Consider the following 24690-nt stretch of genomic DNA (forward strand, 5'->3'; position numbering starts at 1 on the left):
CAGGGAGACTACCAAGCCTGGAATCGACCCTTGCTGGCATACCTGAGCCATATTTAGCACTCTTCTAATATTATTAGAGGATCTGTGATCCCTAATAAAGCCTGTCTGCCCTTCACAATGAAAGGCAAGACCTTCTCCAGCCTCAACACCAGCATTTTCAACAAAATTTTAAAGTCTACGTTTAATAACGATGTGGGCCTATAGACGTGCAATCCTCTGGGGCTTTCTCTCTCTTGAGAATAAAAGAAATATTTGCTTCTCTCAGAGAGGATGGAAGGCAGTCCTGAATGTACGAATAATTGCACATATGCAACACTGGCCCAGCCAGTATGTCTATGAACTTCTTATAAAACTCATTCCAAAATCCATCTGGGCCTGGCGCTTTACCACTCCGGAGCTACCTCACTGCCTCCTGTGTCTCTTGAATTGTCAGGGGGGCATTCAAAAGAGACGCTTGCTCTGAAGTTACACCTGGGAGGTCGAAGGTCTCAGGAAAAGACTCCATCCTCGCCGATCTGTCCTCATAGCCCTCCAACCGGTATATCCCAGAGTAGAACTTCCTGAATGCTGCACTAATCTTTTTGGAATCGCAAGTGATAGTACCAGCACACTCTCTCATGGACGTGTTAGACTGGGGAGCACTTTTCTTTCTGGCCAAGTTTGGTTTATCACCATACTCAAATAACCTCTGTTTCACAAAGGAAATCTCTCTCTTTGCTGTCCGGGTGAGTGCAGCATTCAGAGCAGCCCTGAGGGCTGTAATCCACCGCAACTTATTTACAGACGTTCTGTCAAAATATACTGCCTTGGCTGCCTTCAGCCAAGCTTCGAGCATACGCTGCTGCTCTCCCTTCTGCCACTTTCGAGTCGCTGAGTAAGAAATAATCAAACTGTTTGCACAGGCCTTGGCAGTCTCCCAGAGCACCGACGGATTACTGGCTGCACCCGAATTAATGTCCCAAAAATTTTTAAATTCCCACGAAAAATACTCCGTGAACTTGCTAGCCTTCAGGAGGAAAGGATCCATGCACCAGTGCTGGGAGCCTGTACCGTTACCACCGGCCTTAAACTCCATGTAGACTGTCACATGATCAGAAAGGTTCCCAATTCTGCAGGAGAAAGTGAGGACTGCAGAGGCTGTAGATCAGAGCTGAAAATGTGTTGCTGGAAAAGCGCAGCAGGTCAGGCAGCATCCAAGGAGAAGGAGAATCGACAGGCTCATGCCCGAAACGTCAATTCTCCTGCTCCTTGGATGCTGCCTGACCTGCTGCGCTTTTCCAGCAACACATTTTCAGCTCCCAATTCTGCAGGACAGCACTGAATCCAAAAAGGCCAATGGGGCAAAAACATGTCAATCCTAGTATATCACTTATGTGGGTTAGAGAAAAGATGAAGTCCCCACCCTCAAGGAGAAGAGATCTCCACACATCCACCAAAGCCAGCTCCCTGCTCAGGTCCACCAGCTACCTGGATTGTGGGGAAATACCCGCAAGACCCCTAGGCATCCTATTCCCCTCGGGGTCCATAAGTTGGTTAAACTCTCCCCCTATAATTGTGTGACATACCCCAAGGACCATCAACCCGGGGAGCACATCCGTTAAAATTTTGAGGGGGTGTGCCGGGGGGGCCAATACACATTCAAGATCCCATATTTCTCTCCATGTATTAAAGCTTTAAGGATCAGAAACTGCCCACATTCGTCCTTAATTTGGTCTAATAATTGAAATGGAAGGTTCTTCTGAATGAGTATATCTATTCCTCTACTTCTTGAATTAAAGAATGAAAAAAACACCCAGCCGAAGTCTCCATGCTGTAACTTTAAGTGCACCTTATCGGTTAGATGTGTTTCTTGCAGCAAGGCTACATCAACCCTTTCCTTTCTAAGGCTTTAAAGTATCTTTTTTCTCTGAATCGATGAATGACTCCCCTCAATGTTCCAAGTGCACCATTTAAACATAGTGGTTAGCCAACGTCCGTCTGAAGCAGTCCGTGACCACCGCTGGGAGGAAGAATACATTTACAGCATGCCGAATGAAAGCAGTAAACAGTTTGTATAAACATGAAAATACAACTACAAAAACTACCAAATCAAAACTTCTAACAACAATTTTACAATGAACCAACATATAACAAAAATATTCCACCCTTGCCCACTCGGGGCGCTCATACTACCCACTTACCCTTCCATGGCTCCTCTGAACTGGAGCTGTGCCCCAAACCCAAGCATCTTATTACAAGAAAATTAAAAGTGGGCATTCAACCCATCCCATCCATACTTTGACCCTAGGCAATCCTGGTTAAAAAAAAGTAACCCCCCCCCCCAATCCCGTACTAAGAGAAATAAATGAAAAGGAAATAATCGAAAAACAAAGGATAATAGGAGGGGAGAAAGAGAAAAAAAAGGGACTCCCACATATTAAAGAAAACCTAAAACCAAGTAAATCAGGCAAACTACAGAGAAAACAAAGTGAACACTATTGTCCATATTAATTGAGACAGTCAGTCTATTTTAAGGTGCCCAGGAAGTCCTTTGCCTTTTCTGGTGAGTCAAAATTAAATACGGACCCTCCGTGGCTGAAACGTAATATTGCCAGATAGCTTACAAAGTACTGAATATTCAAGTCCCTCAGCCTCCTTGTTATCTCACCAAAGGCCTTCCTCTTGCATATCACGGTCGCATGAAGAGTCTTGACAATATATAATTTGTGATCTTTTGTATATCAGAGCCCGAGGCTCCTTCCCCAGTGCTCTAGAAGCTTCCAGCACCATTTGTTTATCTCTATAATGTTGGAGTTGCACTGGGACCAGGCGGGGGTGCTGGCCTGATCTGGGCCTGCACATTGCGATCCAGTGGGCCCACTCAACCCACACCCGGCCTGCCCCAACTTCCAGCCTCAGAAACTCTGGGAGCCATTGCTCCAAGAAGCTGACCAGCTGGCAGCCCGACCAGGCGGATGTTCTTCCGACAGCCTCAATTTTCAAGATGGTCAATCTGCTCTCCTAAGGCCTGTGCCTGCCGTTCCAGGGCCTGGACCCGACCCGGTGAGGATTATGCCACGGTTTCGGAAGCCGCGGTCCATTGCTCCATTTCCACGACGCGCTGCCCGAGATGCTGGATCTCCTGGTAATGTTTCTGCAGCCTGGTCCGGGTCTCCTCCATCACTGAATCGATCTTCTCTGGGTGTTTCACAAACTCAGAGACGAGACTCTGCTCCACATGTAGGTCCCCTGGGGCGTTCACGGAGGGCAATGCTGCAGCTGCAGCCATGTCTGTTGCCGCAGGGCAGTTCCCTGCTGGTTGTGACCCTCGTGGTCCTTTTCCCTTAGTCATTTTCCTTGCTCACTTAAACAGACGTACAACAATTCTGGGGATCAAAAACTACCGATTTTTACCACAATGGGTAAGAAAGGGAGGGTGAATGCACCACTTCATCTGGGTTCTGGTGCACAGCTCAGCAGGACAGACCTACACCCTGGATCTCCGGAGATTAATTTTTACCAGTGTACATGGAACCACACTGAAATCTGGGACTTCACAGTTCAAGGTGGAGATTTGCCCAACACACAATTTGTACATCAAAATGTGAGACACACAAATACGAACCTTAAACAATATCAAGTGAAACTCTCATGCATAAAGCTTTCAAGAAACCCTCAGCCCAATTAAAGATGGTGTTAAAATTCTATACATAAGCAGCTGCCTGTAACAATGTCATTCAGCTGCTGGATAGGAGGTGACAAAGGAAAGCCAGATTTCCCAAGTCCAAAGGTAACAATTTGACCACACCCTTCATTTTTCCTTTGAGAACACTCTTGAAATTTTCCCAGAAAAATCCTCTGGAGACTAATCAAATAGATAAAGAGTCATGGTCAGGCCACAGGTTTATAATAACTACGACTTTTAGATCAAATTAAAATCAATGCATCTTTTCGTAACCTTCTGTTATAAACACAATCCCTACATATTCTCATAACAATCCTAGAAGCATTCTGCTTTTTGTAAATTGAAGTATCTGTATTAGACAGGCAGGATGCAATGTGTTCAAGTAGGTGAAGCCGCCCATCAATACATGAGGAAGGGGCAATAAAGATGAGGAAGGAGGAAGGGAAGGAGAATCTCTCCATTGATGGTCTGACTGACCACGTTAAAACTCATTTCCAAACCTTCCAACCTATGAACACAACATTTCCCCATGGTAGGCTAATGCTAAAACTTCGGAGGTATGGCATTGAGGATACATTAGAGGTTTGGATTAGGAATTGGCTGGCTGGAAGGAGACAGAGGGTAGTAGTTGATGGATTATGTTCATCTTGGAGCGCAGTTACTAGCGGTGTACCACAAGGATCTGTTTTGGGACCATTGCTTTTTGTTATCTTTATAAATGATCTAGAGGAAGGACTTGAAAGCTGGGTTAGCAAGTTTGCGGATGACACAAAAGTCGGTGGAGTTGTGGATAGTGAGGAAGGAAGTGGTAGGTTACAGCGCGATATAGATAAGTTGCAGAGCTGGGCGGAAATGTGGCAAATGGAATTCAATGTAGCTAAGTGCGAAGTCGTTCACTTTGGTAGGAATAACAAGATGATGGATTACTGGGCTAATGGTAGGCTACTTGGTAGTGTGGATGAGCAGAGGGATCTTGGTGTCCATGTACACAGATCTCTGAAAGTTGCCACCCAGGTAAATAGTGCTGTGAGGAAGGCATATGGTGTACTGGGCTTTATTGGCAGAGGAATTGAGTTCCGGAGTCCTGAGGTCATGTTGCAGTTGTATAAGACTCTGGTGAGGCCTCATCTGGAGTATTGTGTGCAGTTTTGGTCGCCATACTATAGGAAGGATGTGGAAGCTTTAGAACGAGTGCAGAGGAGGTTTACCAGGATGTTGCCTGGAATGGTAGGAAAATCTTATGAGGAAAGGCTGAGGCACTTGGGGCTGTTCTCATTGGAGAAGAGAAGGTTTAGGGGAGATCTGATAGAAGTGTATAAGATGATTAGGGGTTTAGATAGGGTAGATACTAAGAACCTTTTACCGCTAATGGAGTCAGGTGTTACTAGGGGACATAGCTTTAAATTAAGGGGTGGTAGGTATAGGACAGATGTTAGGGGTAGATTCTTCACACAGCGGGTTGTGAGTTCATGGAATGCCCTGCCCGTATCAGTGGTGAACTCTCCTTCTTTATGGTCATTTAAGCGGGCATTGGATAGGCATTTGGAAGTTATTGGGCTAGTATAGGTTAGGTAGGATTCGGTCGGCGCAACATCGAGGGCCGAAGGGCCTGTACTGCGCTGTATCCTTCTATGTTCTATGTTCTATGTTCTATTCCAGGTAAGTTTGAGGAGACTGGGAATGTGCACCAAGCAATACTAGCATTGGGACATGTCTGGAAAATGTGAGGGGCCCATTTCACCAGAACAAGAAACAAACAATCCCACATCATTGAGTTTCCCTCAGAAGCAGTGTGTGACAATTTGAGTCCTGTGTCCCGTCTGGTTCGCTGGACTTGACATGAGCTACTGCCTGTGAAACACAAATCTCAAGTCTGAACATTCCTGAAGCGTCATGCCACAGTACAACTCGGTTTGATGTGTAATATTCACAAATCTAATAAACATGGCTCAAAATACAAACTTAAGAATATTCATTGGACTTCATTCAGTGACCGATTCTCACTGTCAAACTGAGGCTGTTAATACAGTCAAGTCCTTTGTTCACAACATCTCAACTCATTGTTTGAAAACTGAATTGACCTAAAGATCTTTTTGACACAAACAGATACTTTAATGCTGTGATTTTTTAAAATTACATTTCATTGCCATCCACAACAGGAGAACACTCCCAACGCCGCTCAGTTGTAGGATAATGCAAATTACCTACTTATTCTGCAATTTTCTGTTTTAATCACAGAATTCTTTTAAATTCTTTTTACGTGGATGACATTAGCTAGGCCAGTGTTTATTATTCATTTAAATAAGCATTAATGTGAAAAACTTAAGTTTCAAGTTCAAAAGTAGGAGATGAAGTATGGGCCTCACTGGGGCACAGTCCCAACTGGGGCAGAAGGTCACCCAGCCAAGAGACATGACCATAAAATCCAGCTGACACTCAGCTGCAATACTGACAGAGAGCTGCTGCTTTTCAGAAAAAAAATGTTAATTGTGGCCCCAATGGCCTGTTACATGAACATAAAGCTCGTCACAGGTGAAGGTGCTGGAAGACTGGAGGTTGGCAAACATGGTGCCACTATTTAAGAAAGGTGGTAAGGACAAGCCAGGAAACTATAGACCAGTGAGGCTGACATCAGTGGTGGGCAAGTTGTTGGAGGGAATCCTAAGGGACCGGATGTACACATATTTGGAAAGGCAAGGACTGATTAGGGACAGTCAACATGGTTTTGAGCATGGGAAATCATGTCACACAAACTTGATTGAGTTTTTTGAATAAGTAACAAAGAGGATTGATGACAGTAGAGCAGTAGACATGTAGTAAGGCATTCGACAAGGTTCCAAGGTTGGTTAGCAAGGTTAGATCTCATGGAATACAGGGAGTACTAGCCATTTGGATACAGAACTGGCTCAAAGGTAAAAGACAGAGGGTGGTGGTGGAGGGTTGTTTTTCATACTCGAGGCCTTTGACCAGTGGAGTGCCACAAGGATCGGTGCTGGGTCCTCTACATTTCGTCATTTATATAAATGATTTGGATGCGAACATAGGAGGTATAGTTAGTAAGTTTGCAGATGACACCAAAATTGGAGGTGTAGTGGACAGCGAAGAAGGTTACCTCAGATTACATCTTGATCAGATGGACCAATGGGCTGAGAGGTGTCAGATGGAGTTTAATTCAATTAAATATAAATGCAAGGTGCTGCATTTAGGGAAAGCAAATCTTAGCAGGACTTATACACTTAATGGTAAGGTCCTACAGACAGTTGCTGAACAAAGAGACCTTGGAGTACAGGTTCATAGCTCCTTGAAAGTGGAGTCGCAGGTAGATAGGATAGTGAAGGAGGCATTTGGTATGCTTTCCTTTATTGGTCAGAATATTGGGTACAGGAGTTGGGAGGTCATGTTGCGGCTGTACAGGACATTGGTTAGGCCACTGTTGGAATATTGCGTGCAATTCTGGTCTCCTTCCTATTGGAAAGACGTTGTGAAACTGGAAAGGGTTCAGAAAAGATTTATAAGGATGTTGCCAGGGTTGGAGGATCTGAGCTACAGGGAGAGGCTGAACAGGCTGGGGCTGTTTTCCCTGAAATGTCAGAGGCTGAGGGGTGACCTTATAGAGGTTTACAAAATCATGAGGGGCATGGATAGGGTAAATAGGCAAAGTTTTTTCCCTTGGGTGGTTGAGTCCAGGTTTAGAGTGAGAAGGGAAAGATATAAAATAGACCTAAGGGGCAACTTTTTCATGCAGAGAGTGGCACGTGTATGGAATGAGCAGCCAGAAGAAGTGGTGGAGGCTGGTACAATTGCAATATTTAAAAGGTACCTGGATGGGTATATGAATAGGAAGGGTTTGGAGGGATATGGGCCGGGTGTTGGCAGGTGGACTAGATTGGGTTGAGATATCTGGACGGCATGGACGGTTTAGATCGATGTGTATGACTCTATGATCCTGCAGAATGACTTCTAAAGTAGAGCAAGGAGTTTTCCCCAGTGTTCTGGACAATTAACCTACAGCCAATATCAGGAAAACAGATGATCTGGTTATTTATCACATTGCTGTGCCCAAACTGACCACAATATTTCTCCCATTTCAAGAAGTGTTTCTTTAGATGTGAGGGCATTTAGGACATTCGAGGATGTAAAAGGTGCTATACAAATGCAAGCTCCTTCTTTGTGAAGTTTTTGCCCTTGCAGGAATTTTACAGTGATTTAGGAAAAGATGTGAGAATGTGGAGAAAGGACAGTCATCAGAGAACAGTGGATGATAAACCACAGCCAGTGCTGAGTTTTGGATGTTGTGTAACAGTTGCTAACTTCAAGCCTCCAGGCATTTTGCATCAGTTTCCAAAGTGGCTATGGTGCGACCAAAGCCTGACCATCCCACCAGCTCAGGCAAGCTGCTTCCTTCTTCCCCTAAAGGCAGCATCTTCCAGGATTCAGCATTCCCATCACAGGGATATTATTCCTCAAACATTCTACAGCTGAATGGGTTGCCGGGGACCAGTAGAGAGGTCCCTGCCAACACTGAGAGACCTGATGAAGGAGCGTCGCTCTGAAAGCTAGTGTGCTTCCAATTAAACCTGTTGGACTATAACCTGGTGTTGTGTGATTTTTAGCAATGAGAGAGGCAGAGATACGTAAAAAAACACAGTAGAGTAGAATAAAACAGACAGACAGACATGTGCATAAGAACTGAGACATGGAGGGGCGGGTTAAGAGACAGAAAAAGGCAAATGAGTACAATAACAGGGTACAGAGAGGCAGATGAGCACAAAGGACAACATGCAGGTAATGAGAGTGACATAAAGAGAAACAGAGTGAGAGAGATACACAGACACATGGGGACAAACACAGACAGAGGGACACACACACACACACACACACACACACACACACACACACACACACACACACACACACACACACACACACACTCTCTCTCTCTCTCTCTCTCTCTCTCTCTCAGGGAAAGACAGAAACTTAATGAATAAAAGAAGTTAGAGTGATGCAGATACACACAGCCATGTCTGGAAAGACAGAGAGATAGAGATAAAGGTAAGAGTGTAGATAAGGATAAAGAATAAAAAGCTAAAGAATTGAACAATGAAGTGGAAGACAGCTGTTTGTTCAGTGCAGCTCCGGCATGTTGTTAATCCAGGGAACAGAAATAGTGATACTGACAGCGTCAGATCTCCTGGTGTGAGTCTGTGTTGAGGGGGAAATGATGGGCACTAGGAAAATTCAGCAGAGATGACAATGGACATAAATCTCACCCATCAACTGAAGAGTGCTTTCAACATTCAGCCTGCAGTCTCCTGATGAGCACACAACTACTCTGCTTCACATCATCAAACCCTCTAACCAGCTTTCTACCTGTGACTTCCTCCTCATAATCAATGTGAGTATATTCTGAGAAGATATAGATGATGATTTGACTGTTGGGTCCCGAAGGCTGCGATGTTAGTGGGTGATGTGTTTGTATAAAAGGCGGTACTCTCGCTCTGCAAGCAGTTAACATTCTTTAATGATTATGCAGCTTGAGTGGTGAGGTCATCACAACTGCTCTATCCTCCCAAACCAGGCAATCTGGAGGAAGCTTTGTGCTCAGTACCGAGAGCAGTGACTGTTTCTGGCATTCTGTTACAGCTGCTGGGCTGGGAAATTACACAATGGCTGATGCTGTCATAAAAATCTACATGAAAGGCTCCACTTTTTGTTTGTACGGAGCACCAGCTGTCCCAAAAACAACCTGAACCATAATATGGCTTGATGCCAGAATGGCAGGAGACTAAAATGGGTGATTAAGAGAGGAATGTGTGAGCCCTATATCTACAATACATGAAGTAGGGACTGATTTCAAACTGATACCAGACCGATACCTGGGATGGCAGCACTGATGGTTCCTGAAGAAGGGCTTTTGCCCAAAACGTTGATTTCACTGCTCCTCGGATGCTGCCTGAACTGCTGTGCTCTTCCAGCCCCACTAATCCAGGACTGATGTGCGAAGAGAGACTGGATCAGTTAGGAACATTTGATTTGATTTATTTATTGTCATGTGTATCTTGTTACAAAATACAGTGAAAAGTGTTATATAGTGTCACCACTCTCTAGTGCCATCTTAAAACACAGAAAAATAAACAAAACCATCGAATATAAAATCAAAAAGATGAAGAACTAAAGAAACGTCTATCTTTACAGTCATTTTCCCACGGGTAGAAATGTCAAATACTAGGGAGCATAGCTTTAAGGTGAGAGAGGAAAAATGTAAAAGGCAAGTTTTTGTTGTGGTTCTGTTCGCCGAGCTGGAAGTTTTTGCTGCAAACGTTTAGTTCCCTGACTAGGGAACATCATCAGTTGGAGCCTCGTGTGAAGCGCTGCTTTGATGTTTCTTCCGGTATTTATATTGGTTTGTTCTTGCCGCTTCCGGGTGTCAGTTTCAGCTGCAGTGATTTGTATCTGGGGTCCAGGTCGATGTGTCTGTTGATGGATGTTCTTGCCGTTTCCGGGTGTCAGTTTCAGCTGTAGTGGTTTGTATATGGTGTCCAGGTCAATGTGTCTGTTGATGGAGTTTGGGGATGAATGCCATGCTTCTAGGAATTCTCTGGCTGTTCTCTGTCTGGCTTGTCCTATGATAGTGGTGTTTTCCCAGTCAAATTCATGTTGCTGGTTGTCTGAGTGTATGTTTTTTTTGACACGTGTGCCTGGAATGCGTTACCAGGGAAAGTGTAGAAGCAGATATAACAGGAATGTTTAAAAGGCATTTGGACAGACACATGGCAAGGCAGGGAATAGAGGGATATTGATGATATCCAGGCAGATCAGATTACTTTAGAATGGCCCCACAGTGCAGACACAGTAGGATGAAGGGCCTGCTCCTGAGCTGTACTGTTCCATGTTCTTTGTTCTACATTCGAAATGCATGATGAACAGCAGGACCCTGGGTAGCAGTAAGGCTCAGAGGGCCTTTCAGGTGCATGTCCACTGGTCCCTAAGGTGGACTAAGATGAAGCGGTTAAGAAGGCATATAATATAATTGCCTTTATTAGCTGTGTTAAACAGTTTAAGAGCAGGGAAGTGATACTGAAAATGTATAAAACATTGGTTAGGCCACAGGGGAGAATGTTGTGTATAATGCTGGGATACAAGTTAAAGGAGGGATGCAATTGCATTAGAGAAGGCGCAGAGCAGATTTACCAGGATGTTGCCTGGGCTGGGAAGTTTTAGTTATGAAGAGAGATTGGACAGACTGGGTTGTTTTCCTTATGAATGAGGAGACTGAGGGGGATATAATTGAGATGTATAAATTTATCAGGGGACACAGATAGGGTAGACAGGAAGAGACTGCTCCCCTTGGTGTAGGGATCAATGAGGAGAAAGTGAGGTCTGCAGATGCTGGAGATCAGAGCTGAAAATGTGTTGCTGGAAAAGCGCAGCAGGTCAGGCAGCGTCCAAGGAACAGGAGATTCGACGTTTCGGGCATAAGCCCTTCTTCAGGAATCAATGACCAGGGGGCATAGAATTAAGGGAAGGGGCTGGAGGTTTAGAGGGAGTGTGAGAAAAACCATTCTCAGCCAGAAGCTGAGGGGGGAATCTGACAGCACCATCTGTAAGGATGGGAGAGACAGAAACCCTCGTTACATTGAAAAACTATTTAGATGTGCACGTTATGCCACGGCAAACAAGGCTCTGGGGCCAAGTGCTAGGAAATGGGATTACAATCGTGAGGTGGTTGTGAACACTCAATCTCGAAGCAGAAGGTGACTTTTGTTTTGAATTTCCAAGTTTAGCATGAAACTCTGAATTATTATTGTGGATCATTAGATTGCAGCTTCACTCCTTCCGCTTTCATGTGAATAAAAAGACAGAGTCTCACTTCAATGGGACCCTGTTCTTGGTCTGGGCTTTCCCAATGGTAGACAGTGGTTTACAGACAGACACTGTCCCTAGCAAGAAGAGAGGGTAACTGAATCAGACTTGCTGGCAATCCTTTCTGGAATCCATGGAGTCACCCTCTCTGTCAAGCATCGAAGAGACCTTGGAATCCAAGATAGACACAGCAGGTCTCGATGCCTTTGCTGTCTGAAGAAGAGAATGAATTTCTTCCAAGGCGCTCCACATGCAAGAGGTGAGTACTGTGCATTACCTCCCACCCATACCAGAGGCAGATCTGGAGGAACCTGACCCAGTGCTAAAATGCCCCAGGAGAAGCAATAAGAGTAAAACTGCAGAGATGTAGTGATTGTAATGAGGTCAGTCAGGTAGACCTCACAGAATGTGAGTTCCCTGACTGGGGATGTTAATCTGCTCTGATCTGGGAGTCCTGGCTGACAGATATAAACAGGAGTGTCAGACATCTTGTTCACTAGGTGTCCTGGCTCTGAGGGAGCCGAGTCAGTGTCAGGGACCCTCCACGTGTAAATAAAGGGTGACCTGGTGACAGGATACCAAACTCTGTGGAGTTATTTCACCCCACTATCAGGCATGTGACTGTGAAGAACAGAAACTGCTGGAGTAACTCAGAAGGTCTGGCAGTATCTGTGGAGAGAAAACAGACTTCATGTCTTGAGTGCAATGGCTTCTTCAGACCTAAAGATGGCTGGAACATGGTTTCTTTTTAATGTTGTTGACAAAGTGGGGAGGAGGAGCAATAGAACAGATGGCGAGGGCACCCAGAGCAAAAGGCTAAAGGAATGCTGATGGTGGTCAAGGCAAGATATAGAAGAAGAGTAGATGTTAATGTTAGGTGTTAATTTGCAGAAAACAGGTCAGCAGTTCTGAGAGTAAACCCACACAAACAATACAGGAGTGAGAGTGTTGATAGAGCTGAGAGCTGGGGGCTGGGGGTGGGGGGGGAGTGTAATCAGAATCAAATGGAATGTGCCAATGGCTTGTCTTAGCGATGGAGGGGGGAATATGGGCCAAGCTACCAGACATAACTCCCTTGCTCTTATTCAATATAGTGCCAAGGGATTATTTGTGCAATTTTACAACTTTTACAAGGATATGGAGAAAAAAAAAGCAGGAGATTTGCACAAGGAAATGATGCTCTTTAATGAGCTGGTACAGACATGATGACTGAATGGCCCCCTTTAACACTCAGTGATGTCACATGGAGCCTTACTTTGATAACTCAGCCCAATGGCAGTATCTCTGATAGTATAGCACCTCCCCAGTGCTCCACCTTCAGGGTTACCCTGGATTTCTGGGCTCAGGTGTTTGGACTGAGGCTTGAACCCACAACCTCGGCCTTTCTGGTTAGGGTGCTACCCAGTGGGTCACAGTTGATTTAATTGTGGAAAGAAAGGTTTGAACAAAGCTTGCATTCGATTGATTAAGAGGTGATCTAGATGAGGCTTTCAGGTGATGGAAGGATTTATTGAGAGGGTAGATGGAAAGGAACTGTTTTCCACGGGAGGTGGGGTCTTTGCATTGAACCCAGTTACTGTTCCAATCCTGGAAACGTTGTGCAACTCTGAAATCCTTGTGAAATGTTTCATACGTCTTTAATCTCTCCTGCCGTCACTGATCACTGGTCTGATAACACCTTGGCTTTAAAAGGCATATCGTCCTCTTCCCATTACTGCCATAGTCTCATTCCTCCCTAACACTGGAACAGCCTCCTTCCCAGATCCCGTTCCCCCAATCCTGGCCTCCGGCACATCACCAATTTGTATGTGCTTCAGAGCCACGTTTTTCAGCTTCCTGAGCCCTGAAGCTTTCTGCTTCTCTCAGCTCCTTTAAGATGCTCCTTACAACCTAAAAGCTCTTGGCCTGTGTTCTCTTCTTGTCAGATATCTTCCCTCTGACATACCCTGGGACACTTTACACTGTTAAAGGTGCTATATAAATGCAAATTGCCATTGCTGCATGCATGCATGACCTTAAAGGAGAGAAATGTTCGCTCCTTGTTAAAAATGTAGAGCGTAGTCAAGGGAAACCCAGCGACAGTGAAGTGAAATCAGGTCACAGCTGCTTGTGGTGAAGCCCTGGTGTTTTGTGTTCTACTTACATTCGCATTCACTTTTCAAACTTGAAGCATGAGCTGGGAATCCCTCTGTTCAAAAGGTTGGCACACTGGCCCCGATTCATAACTTTCAATTGTAAATTAAAAGCCGTGGGCAGCGCTTGTTCTCACAGCAGCAGTGGCACATCAAAGGACAACAAAACTCGAATTTCTGCAGCTCCTTTCACAACCTCATCCCAAAGCACTTCACAACCAGTGAAGTACGTTTTGAAGATTTTTGATTGTCATAACCTTGGAAAGTGCTTTGCTGCGAAATCTCAGAAGCTCGGAGTGAGGAAGGAGCTACCAGGACTCGAGGGTTATCACAGCGGAGCTCATGGGACTAGGTCAGGGCAGCTCAGAGCCTTCAGGAGAGGATTGCATGAAAATGAACAGAGAGAAGTATATTGAAGAAATGATCACAATTTTAACCTACTTCGTCCTTGATAATCTATCTCCACAATGAAAGATTGTGTGATGAGAATGTAAATTTGTTTGAGTGGTTCAGAAGCTGGTGCAGGGGAAAAGGAGACTTGCATTGCTATATCGCTGACCACACCCTTGGGGCATCACTGAGCACTTTACAGTCACTGAGATAATTTTTTCAAACTGTGTTTGCCACTGATTTATGGAAAACTGGAGCGCCACAAGGATCAGTGCTGGGTCCACCACTTTTTGTCATTTATATAAATGATTTGGATATGAACGTAGGAGGAATAATTAGTAAGTTCACAGATGACACCAAAATTGGAGCTATAGTGGACAGCTTAAGAAGGTTACGTGGGTCTAGATTAGAGTGGTGCTGGAAAAGTACAGCAAGTCAGGCAGCATCTGAGGAGCAGGAAAAATCAATGTTTTGGGCAAGAAGGTTACCTCAGATTACAATGGGATCTTGATCAGACGGGCCAATGGGCTGAGGAGTGGCAGATGGAGTTTAATTTAGATACATGTGAGGTGGTGCATTTTGGGAAAGCAAAACTTAGCAGGACCTCGGGTAAGGTCCTCGGGAGTGTTGCTGAACAAAGAGTGTAGAAGTGCAGGTTCATAGCTCCTTGAAAGTAGTTGCAGGTAGATAGGAAAGTGAAGGCAGCATTTGGTATGCTTTCCTTTATGGTCAGAGTATTGAGTACAGGAGTTGGCAGGTCATGTTGTGGCTGAACAGGACGTTGGTTAAGCCACTTTTGGAATATTGCATACAATTCTGGTCTCCTTCCTATCAGAAGGATGTTGTGAAACTTGAAAGGGTTCAGAAAAGATTTACAAGGATTTGAGCTAAAGGGAGAGGCTGTACAGACTGGGGCTGTTTTCCCTGGAGCTTCGAAGGCTGAGGGGTGACCTTATAGAGGTTTACAAAATCATGAAGGGCATGGATAAGGTAAATAGGCAAAGTCTTTTCCCTGGGGTTGGGGAGTCCAGAACTAGAGGGCATAGGTTAGAATGAGAGGGAAAAGACATAAAAGGGACTTAAGGGCAACGTTTTAACACAGATGGTGCTGTGTGTATGGAATGAGCTGCCAGAGGAAGTGGTGGAGGCTGGTATAATCACAAAATTTAAAAGGATCTGGATGGGTATATGAATAGGAAGGGTTTGGAGGGATATGGGCCAAGTGTTGGCAAATGGGATGAGATTAGGTTGGGATATCTGGTCAGCATGGACAAGTCGGACTGAAGGGTCTGTTTCTGTGCTGTACATCTCCATGACTCTAAACGCAGTTGTCAAGTTGCAGAGAAAAGCTCCCACATGTGATACTGATGAGAGAATATGTTGTTATATGTTGGATGAGGGTAAATCCACGGCGGGATATTCAGGAATATTCTCCTGGTTTTTGCTCTGGATGTAACCGAGAGTAATTTATTCATGGAATGTGGGCATCACTGGCTCGGCCTGCATTTATTTCCCATTCCTAACTGCCCAGCCCAAAGGAGCCTTCCACATCCATCAAAGTTTCACCTGCACGTCCACACATTTCATTTACTGTAAAAAGCTTCAAAGAACATCTCTGGGACACCTGTACCAACCAACCTCACTGCCCCATGGTAGAACATGTCAACCCTCCCCTCCCACTCCGCCAAGGTCCTGGGCCTCCTCTATGCCACTCCCGAACCACCCAAAGCTTGAAGGAAGAACACCTCATCTTCTGCCTCGGGACCCTCCAACCTCATGGGAACAATGTGCATTTCACCAGTTTCCTCATTTCCCCTGCCCCCCCCCCCCCCCCCCAACATTATCCCAGTTCCAACCTTCCAGCTCAGAATTGCCCTCATGACTTGCCCATCTTTCTTCCCACCTATCTGTTTCACCCACCCCTTCAACCTATCACCATTAGCCCCACTTCCATCCACCGATCGTACTCTCAGCTACCATCGCCATAGTCCCACCGCCTCCCATTTCTCTCTCCACACCCGAAGCTCCTAGCCTCATTCCTGATGAAGGGCTTTTGCCTGAAACGTCAATTTCCCTGCTCCTTGGACTCTGCCTGACCTGCTGTGCTTTTCCAGCACCACACTCTCAACATGTAAAGATCAGGTAAAGATGCCAGATTTGCTTCCCTTAGTAAACCAGAAGGTTTAACAACAATTTCAGCAGTTACATATCTGCCATTAGACCAGCCTTCTCCTGAATTCAAATTTCATCTACCAAGTGAGATTTGAACCCACGTTATTAGAACATTACCTGGGGTTCCAGATTATGTGTTCAATGATGTCACCGTTATTTAACTACAAAGCCCTTTTCCTGCAATTTAGACTGAAGGTGACCGTGAAACTATTAATTTTCTATAAAATTCCACTGGATTCACTGATGTACCTTTGGGAAGGAAACCTGATGTGTTTCCGTGTACGTGATTCTAGACCCGCACTGAAGAGGCTGATTCTTCATACATTTCTTACATGGCCTCGAATCATTACTTAATTGTATCCAGAGTGCAATATACAACGGTTTACAAAGAAAGCCCACCCCGCCCAACCCCACCAGCTCAGACTTTCCAGGAATTGAAGATTGTTCTTCAGGCCAACTGTTAAGTGCAAGAAAATTGTGAGAAAATTTTTATTTTAAGAGTTATTCAAGTATGTTTTTGCAACTAATTATATTAAAGTCATGTGTAGGAGAGAAAGGTCACTGGCCTGGAACTCAAACGGAGCCACTGTGTATTAAGCATGGTCAAACCAGGAATCTCTCCCAAAATATTGGCAGGAATCGCTAGCTGATATTCATTGTGGATGCCCTTTCTTGGCATCCAAGTGTTCAAACTAAAACGCTGTGGCTTAAAAGCAGGGCTGGTCCAACAAAACTTCCCCGTGTAAAACAGGCACCATACATATTTACACTCGATCATTGCTTGATCACTACTTTAGCAACAAACTATGCAAGCACTTGAACTATTATCAATATACTGTATTAAGAGGCCTTGTGGGATTGTTAACACTACATTGAATTTACTTAATAACCATCAGTGCACAATAAATCATACTTGAATATTAACCATGTTCCCGATGTTTTAAACATTAGTGCTTAAATGGACAAGTGTACTACTGGGAAATAAATGGTCTTAGATATCAAGAGCAGCTTCTTTTCTGCATGAATGGATTACAGTCTCCTCACCTCTGTGCAGGAGATAACAACACTGAAATTAGTGACAATGCCTAGTTTATACCAACGAAACTCCAACTAATAAAAGGGGATAAATTGTTGAGGAAATGGAAGGGGCTTGAGTCCCCAGCAGCAAAAGGTTCCTTTCTTGATTTGTGTTTTCTGCTTTCATTTCTGTAAATGTTCCTGGACCCTGGGATTAGCCCTGTGCTCTCTTGAGCTGCACTGAGACAAACTTGGAGTTAACCGTTTTGCAGGGAGGATTGACACCACTGCAGAAGCCTGGCAGATGGAAGCGGTACAGAATCTCCAAGCAGATTTCATATTGCAGCAAACAGCATTTATTTCAATAAACCATCATAGCAAAGGCTACTTATAACAAGAAAAACGTGATTTTATAAACCACCTTCAACAAAGTAAAGTGCCCTAAGCTGCTTTACTAGACCATCGTCAAACAAATTAGACACAGAGCAGCTACCTTAGATATTTGGATAGGTGAAGAAAATGTTGGTCAAAGAGGTTAGATCTTACAGGTAGGGGAGAGAAGGGGAGATTTTGGGAGGGAATTCTGGATTCAAGACCTAGGTGTCTGCAAATACATTCCCCAAAAAATCAGAAATGTATTCTAGACCAGAGTTGGAGATGTGGAGAAATGAGGCCATGGACAGAATAAAAATTACAGCCTAAAACGCTGACAGTTCTTTTCCCCTGATCTACTCCCTGACTCACATACGCCATGCCACCAACCACTTCCCAGATGATTGGCTAATTCTGAATAAGTGCTGATATTGCGTGTTCACTCCTGCCCAGGGAACACAAAGCCTTACCGTTAGCATGTTACACATGTCACCGGAACACCAGTACAGGTCAGCAAACATGAGGGTAATGTGAAAAGGCTGTGTTTGAGGTCAACGTCACTGCTAGGTACAAGAGCCATGAGCACATGTGCAAACTCACAACATCAACTAGGTTCACACCAGTAATACAGTTCACAATCTCGAGCTCAGTACTCCACAGTTGGCTGCACTCACCATAACTACCAATGAAAAATAGCTTTGGAGGTCTTCCCAGTTAACAGACAGCAACAATCATACAGAGATGTGTGTTAAAATGCCAATTAGTGTTAATCATGAGGAACATTCTGCACTGTGAGCTAATGTCTACTGGGATCAGAACTGACTGTCCAATTTTTTTGTTTCAAAGAACAAACTATTAATGGGCATCAGGGATACAGACACAATAACAACAGTTAACTGGATATCAAAGCATACATTTCCAATTGTTCCAGAGGTAAATTCACTACACTGTGATGTAAAATGGCTCTGTAGCTATAATTCAGTGTGAAAAACAGAGCTGGAGTGTGTTGGGATCTAGGCAGCAGAGTCAGACAGTGGTTAGGAGGGACAGCAAAAAGAACTGATGACTGAAACAACAGCAATATCTCCCAACACAAAAAAAAATTACTCCTCCAACAATGCACTGTCAGTGGAGGATGGTTACATGATATAAAATGATACAAGGAAAAAAATTTGAGAGCAACTTACAGAGGAAGTATTCAATCAAGTCCATTCTGCCCAGGGACAGTGTCAATACCAGTAGGCAGCCTCATCTTTTAAACAGATAGACCAAGGCATACATAGCACTTAGTAACAATTTTAACAGATGCTGTATACCAACTATTCATAAAGCCTTTCATATTTGTGTTAGAGTGACAGGCAGAGGAATGTCAAAAATATTTGCAAGAATAGTGTCAGGGATGTGAAACTTCAGTTATGAGGTTAGACTGAAGAAGCTGGGACAGCTTCGCTCAGAGAGAAGGCAGGCAAGGAGAGATCTGATAGGCGTTTTCAAGATCATGACAGGGTTGGACAGAGTAGATGGGCGAAATCACTCCCACTCATAAAAAGAACAAGACCAACAGGGCACAGGTTTAAACTGATCTGCAAAGAGGTAAGGGTGAGATGAGGAGAAGCTCATTCACTCAGCCAGTAGCGAGGATATGGAATGCGCTGTCTGGAAATATGGTGGAGCCAGGCTCAACTGGGGCATTCACAAGGGCAACAGATGAGCATTTGGATAGAAATAATGTGCAAGGGTGTGGGGAAAAAGCAGCAAATTAGCACAAGGCAATGATGTTCATTTAACAAGCCAGTGCAGGCAGGATGGGCTGAATGGCCTCTTTCTGTATTATAACACTGCTGTGATTCTGTGCTATTACATACAAAAGGAATAAAGATTACATACAGTATATTATGGACCCAATACGGTCAGCTTAAATATAGGCGAAAGTGAGGACTGCAGATGCTAGAGATTAGAATCTAGATTAAAGTTGTGCTGGAAATGTACGGCAGGTCAGGCAGCATCCGAGGAGCAGGAAAATCGACGTTTCAGGCAGGAGCCCTTCATTCCTGATTAAAGGCTCCTGCCCAAAACATTGATTTTCCTGCTCCTCGGATGCTGCCTGACCTGATACCTTTCCAATTGGATACAGTATAAATTGTACAGTTATACAACAAGCAGTTAATTCATTATCACTGGTTTTACTTCATCATTCAAAATTAAATAAAATCCCCAAGAACTTACTTAAAGACAAGAACAGGAAGGTTCTTCCTGGTGTGCTGAGGCCAGTATATATCCCTCAAATAACATCAGTAAAACTAGAACATGCTGGTGAAGCTTCTCAATTTGCACTCATCGAGTTGGAATTGGAAGAGTTTCCAATCTCTAGGGAACAACAATTTGTATGGTATAAGAGGATACTGTGCTGAAAATGTGTTGCTGGAAAAGCGCAGCAGGTCAGGCAGCATCCAAGGAGCAGGAGATTCAACATTTCGGGCATAAGCCCTTCTTCAGGAATTGTAGAGGGAGAAAGAGAGCTTCTTCAAGGAAAGCGTCCTTGCAAGAGGATTCGCGGTAGGTTAAAATCTTCGAGGAGAAAGTGAGGACTGCAGATGCTGGAGATCAGAGCTGAAAATGTGTTGCTGGAAAAGCGCAGCAGGTAAGGCAGCATCCAAGGAACAGGAGATTCGATGCTTTGGGCATAAAAAGAGGATACTGACCATCAGCACTGTCTGTGCACAGTTGGCTGTGATGTTTCCTGCCTCACAACAGTAATTCAGCATAAAACGTTCTTCACGAGCCGTAAAGCACTTTTGGATGTGAAATGCTCCATATAAACTTTTTTCTGACATCACAGAGTAAAGTAACTGAATGAATTTTGTTCTAAAACTATGAATAGATTCTTCTCTTCCTGCGCTCCCTTGGGTTCTTCTGCAAGTGCAGGATTTTTGACTGTTACCACAACCAGACTGAGAAACCCAGTGTTCACCAGAATATCAGAAGGCTTCCTACTTCACACCAAAGTTTAAAAATTGTACCCTGGATTTTCACAATGCTCATGGTTCGGTTAGAAAGGAAAACTGAGGGCAGAGGAGGTAATGTCTACCTGCTACAGAATCAGACTCGATTAGATCACAGATGTTTCTGGTGACTAATACTGTTCCTTCTTTGCTGTCTGCTCCTTTATCCCAAAAGGATGTGAGACTTGCTTCAGTGCTGACATGTAATCATTCAACTAACACATCCAATCTGATGAGAAAACTCTGAATTAAAAGCCGTATTAAAGCACTGGTTTGGCAAACAGCAGGTTGAGTCAGTCTTTGTGCTGATTATGAATTTAATCCACACAAAATAAAATTTAGTGTTATCTGGTTCTTGGAATCTAATCAGATTGATCGAGTCCCAACCAATGTCTGATTCCTGGGAATGAGAAGCCAGCTGCAGCAGAACTGCATGGAGTAATTATCTGACAGAAACCACTGAGTGCAAAGTTGCAGAGAGCAGATACAATGTGCCATTTCTCTTTGTGAATGGATGGACATTTACTCCAACCTCTTCCAGGGCACTCATTCACACTTATATTTTCATGCTGTTTTGCAGTGCATTCTCCATTCAAATTTCTTTAAAATTCAAAAAAGTTCTTTTGTTTCCAATTCATCATGGCTGGCAAGACCATCAAATATTGTCCATTCACTTTGGGTCCAAGGAAGATAGGTCAGTGTATTTTATTGACAATGAAAAGCTGGGGCCATGCAATGGCAACGAGATTCAGGGTTTTAAATTATCAAAAGCTGGTGAATAGGTATAAAAGTAATTTTAAAAGCTAATGGAATCTTGGCCTTTATCTCAAGGGAGATATGAATGAGCTGAAATTATGCTACACATACACAGTCACAGCCATTGAGTCACACAGCTCGGAAACAGACTCTTCAGTCCAACTCGTCCATGCCAACCAACTTTCCCAAACTAATCTAGTCCGATTTGCCTATTAATCCATAGAATCTCTACAGTGTGGAAACAGGACATTCTGCCCAACGGGTCCACACCAACTCTCCGAATAGCATTCCATCCAGACCCATCTCCCTACCCTATCCCTGTAACCCTGCGCTTCCCATGGCTAATTCACCAAACCTACGAGTAATTTAGTATGGCCAATCTACTTAACCTGCGCATCTTTGGACTGTGGGAGGAAACTGGAGCACCCAGAGGAAACCCACATTGCATTTGGCTCATACCCACCTAAACCTTTTCTGTTATTGTATTTGTCCAAATGTCTTTTAATTTAATTCCATCTGGAACAATTGTGCTGACTTCTGGGCACAACAAGACAGGAAGGATTTACCGACCGTGGATTGACACGGCGACAGAGAAGATTAAATTGTGAAGGACAGCACAGGTTAGGTTTGCACTTGCTTCAGTCCAGAAGATGCTGGGTGACCAAGGTGAGGTGTAAGGATGACTATAGATCAGATCGATCAGATAGACAATCACTGAACTGTTTGGTGGCTGTTTGGCTTGTTGTATCTGCAGCAGCTCTCCGAATGAGCATTTTGACCTGGTGCCATTCTGCTGCCTTTTCCCCGTAACCCTTCACATTGCTTCTGCTCAAATAATCATCCAACACCTTCTTGAATGCTTCAATTAAACCTGCCTCCACTAATTTCCAGGCAGAGCATTCCAGTCCCTAACTACTCACTGTGTCAAAAACATTTTTCCACATTGTAATTGCTTCTGTTGCAAAACATTTTAAACCTGTGCCCTCTCATTCTCAATCCTTTTACAAGTAGGATTGTGGGAGAAATTGTTCCATGTTGGATGAGTCCAGGGTGAGGGGCACAACATTAACATTAGAGGTGGATTTCTCAGAGAGTACACCTTCACATAAACCGTCTCCGAGAAAAGGCTGTGGAGGCTGGAAGGTTAACTGAAATTTTTAACATTAATCGATTGTTATTCGACAAAAATATTAAGGGTTACTAAATGAAGATTGGTAGATTGAGTTCAGTTGTAAATCAGCCATGGTATGACTAGCCTGAAGGGCTGGATGGCCTCCCCCTGGTTCTGTGCTAATTCCTATCTGGAGTTGCTGCTAAAATGTCCTTCTCTTGATGGTTTGGAAGGTGAATGTATTCTCACAGAGTTAAGGGGGAACAAACCAACAGTTTGCACCCACTCTGTCTGCATAAGGGGACAATGTTCTGATTCAGATGACTGCTACATCCCAAAACTCATCGTGTGAAAAGAAAAGCCTTGAGATGTTTTGCTGCACTAAGAGCACAATCTAAGTGCAAATTGTTGTTGCAATTCAGAACATAAGAAATAGGAGCCAGATTTGGCCATTCAACCCCTTGAGTTTGGACCATTGCTCAATATGATCGTGGGTTTCAATTCCATTTTCCTGCCCATTTCCCATAATCCTTGATTCACTTAGCAACCAATCATCAGTCTGTTCCAGCCTTAAATACACCTACAAGCCTCTGCTTAGGGAATTCCAATGATTCATAATCCAGATTCTCAAGAGATTGTAATCAGATCTCACTATCTACCCTGTCGCACCGACTTCACAACCAATTAGATCACATCTCATTCCTCTAAACGGCTACAGAATATTGATGTAATTTACTCAGCCTCTCATTCTAGGACAACCTTCTCATTCCAGGCACCAATCAAGTAACCCTTTGTGTCTCCAAATGCAAATACACTCCTTTGTCAGTGTAACTGAAGGTTTATTGGCAACTTATTCTCTGCAATCCTGATCTTTGATTGTAATCAGCACAGATGGTCATAGGAAACATAATGGCTGTTTTCACCTTGTGCATTTGCAAAGTGTTAGCGAGTTTGAAGAAGATTTGTAGCTCAGATAGGATGTTTTGGATGTAGGCTTGCTCGCTGAGCTGGAAGGTTTAGTTTCAGGCGTTTCGTCACCACATTAGGTAACATCATCAGTGAGCCTCTGGTGAAGCTTCATCTGGAAGCTCACAGTATGGTGACGAAATGTCTGAAACCAAACCTTCCAGCTCAGTGAGCAAACCTACACCCACTTGCAAAGTGTTTTGGTGTGTATTTATATTTTCTCCTCACAATTAAATAATAATCAGACAATTTCATCTTAAGTCATTTCTCTCAAGTGCTGGGGAGCAGTGTTCTGTGTTGTCTGTTTTAAGCAAGTGTATATCAATATTTAGCTGACACTGGTCTGGAGGTGCAGACAGATTAAAGAGTAAAGTTGCTTGGAAAACAATGTACCAACAGCAGGTTGGTACAATGCTGGATGAAAAGCTGCAGCTGATGCCAATTAGAGCATTATTTTTTATTTTTAAAACCTGCCACAGTCAGAGATCCTGTTTAATTTATTCCTGTGTTTCTCACACCTGGGGTGTGAGATGTACCTGAGTGAGATGTCAATGTGCTAGATCTCACTGTCACTGGGAACACCTTCTTGTATCAGTGGATCATCAAACTGTGCTTTACTTAGTCCTGGCTATTGTCTAACTATGAACACTGTCCAAACTTAACCACACAAAGCCGTAAATGATGAAAGTTAAACACTCAATTGGTTGAATTAATCCATCCAATTACCTCACTTGGAGTTCTGTTAACAGAAGTCAGTGGTTTGCACGTTTGGAGCACAAATTAATTTCAGTAACCCTGGAAGAAGGAAATTAACCAGGTTCCAATCCCAACTGTTATTCAGTAACCCCACTGGGTGTGGATCACAGACTGTTGTGTGCTACAGTAACTGAACACACTGAAAGAATGGACATGTGATTGAGGAATGGACATGTGATTGAGGAATGGACATGTGATTGAGGAATGGACATGTGATTGAGGAATGAGGAGCTGTCAGAACCCACAGCTTATCACCCTGTCCTCAAGGAAGACCTCGCAACAGCTGAGAAGAAGCTCATGTGGTACTGTATTTAAACAATGGCCTACCCCTGTGTTGTAAACTCAGAGTACCTCAACGACAGGAGAGAAAATGTTAGAAATGGGTAATTGTTGACATACTGGGTCTGCGTTTATGGTTTAACACAAGCAGCAATGAGAGTCTAATTGTGGTCACACTTTGAGGCTGATCTCCCTCTCCTTGATTATGAA

The 24690-nt window shown here is 43.9% G+C and overlaps 1 protein-coding gene across 2 annotated transcripts in view; it reads right to left on the reverse strand.

Annotated features, from left to right (window-relative positions):
* Window positions 1-24690, reverse strand: part of LOC132834159 (FERM domain-containing protein 5-like) — a 243112-nt gene that overhangs the window by 181886 nt on the left and 36536 nt on the right. The gene's annotated exons all lie outside the window — the stretch shown is intronic.

The sequence above is a fragment of the Hemiscyllium ocellatum genome, chromosome 39 (assembly GCF_020745735.1).
Source record: "Hemiscyllium ocellatum isolate sHemOce1 chromosome 39, sHemOce1.pat.X.cur, whole genome shotgun sequence".
NCBI classification, from domain to species: Eukaryota; Metazoa; Chordata; class Chondrichthyes; order Orectolobiformes; family Hemiscylliidae; genus Hemiscyllium; species Hemiscyllium ocellatum.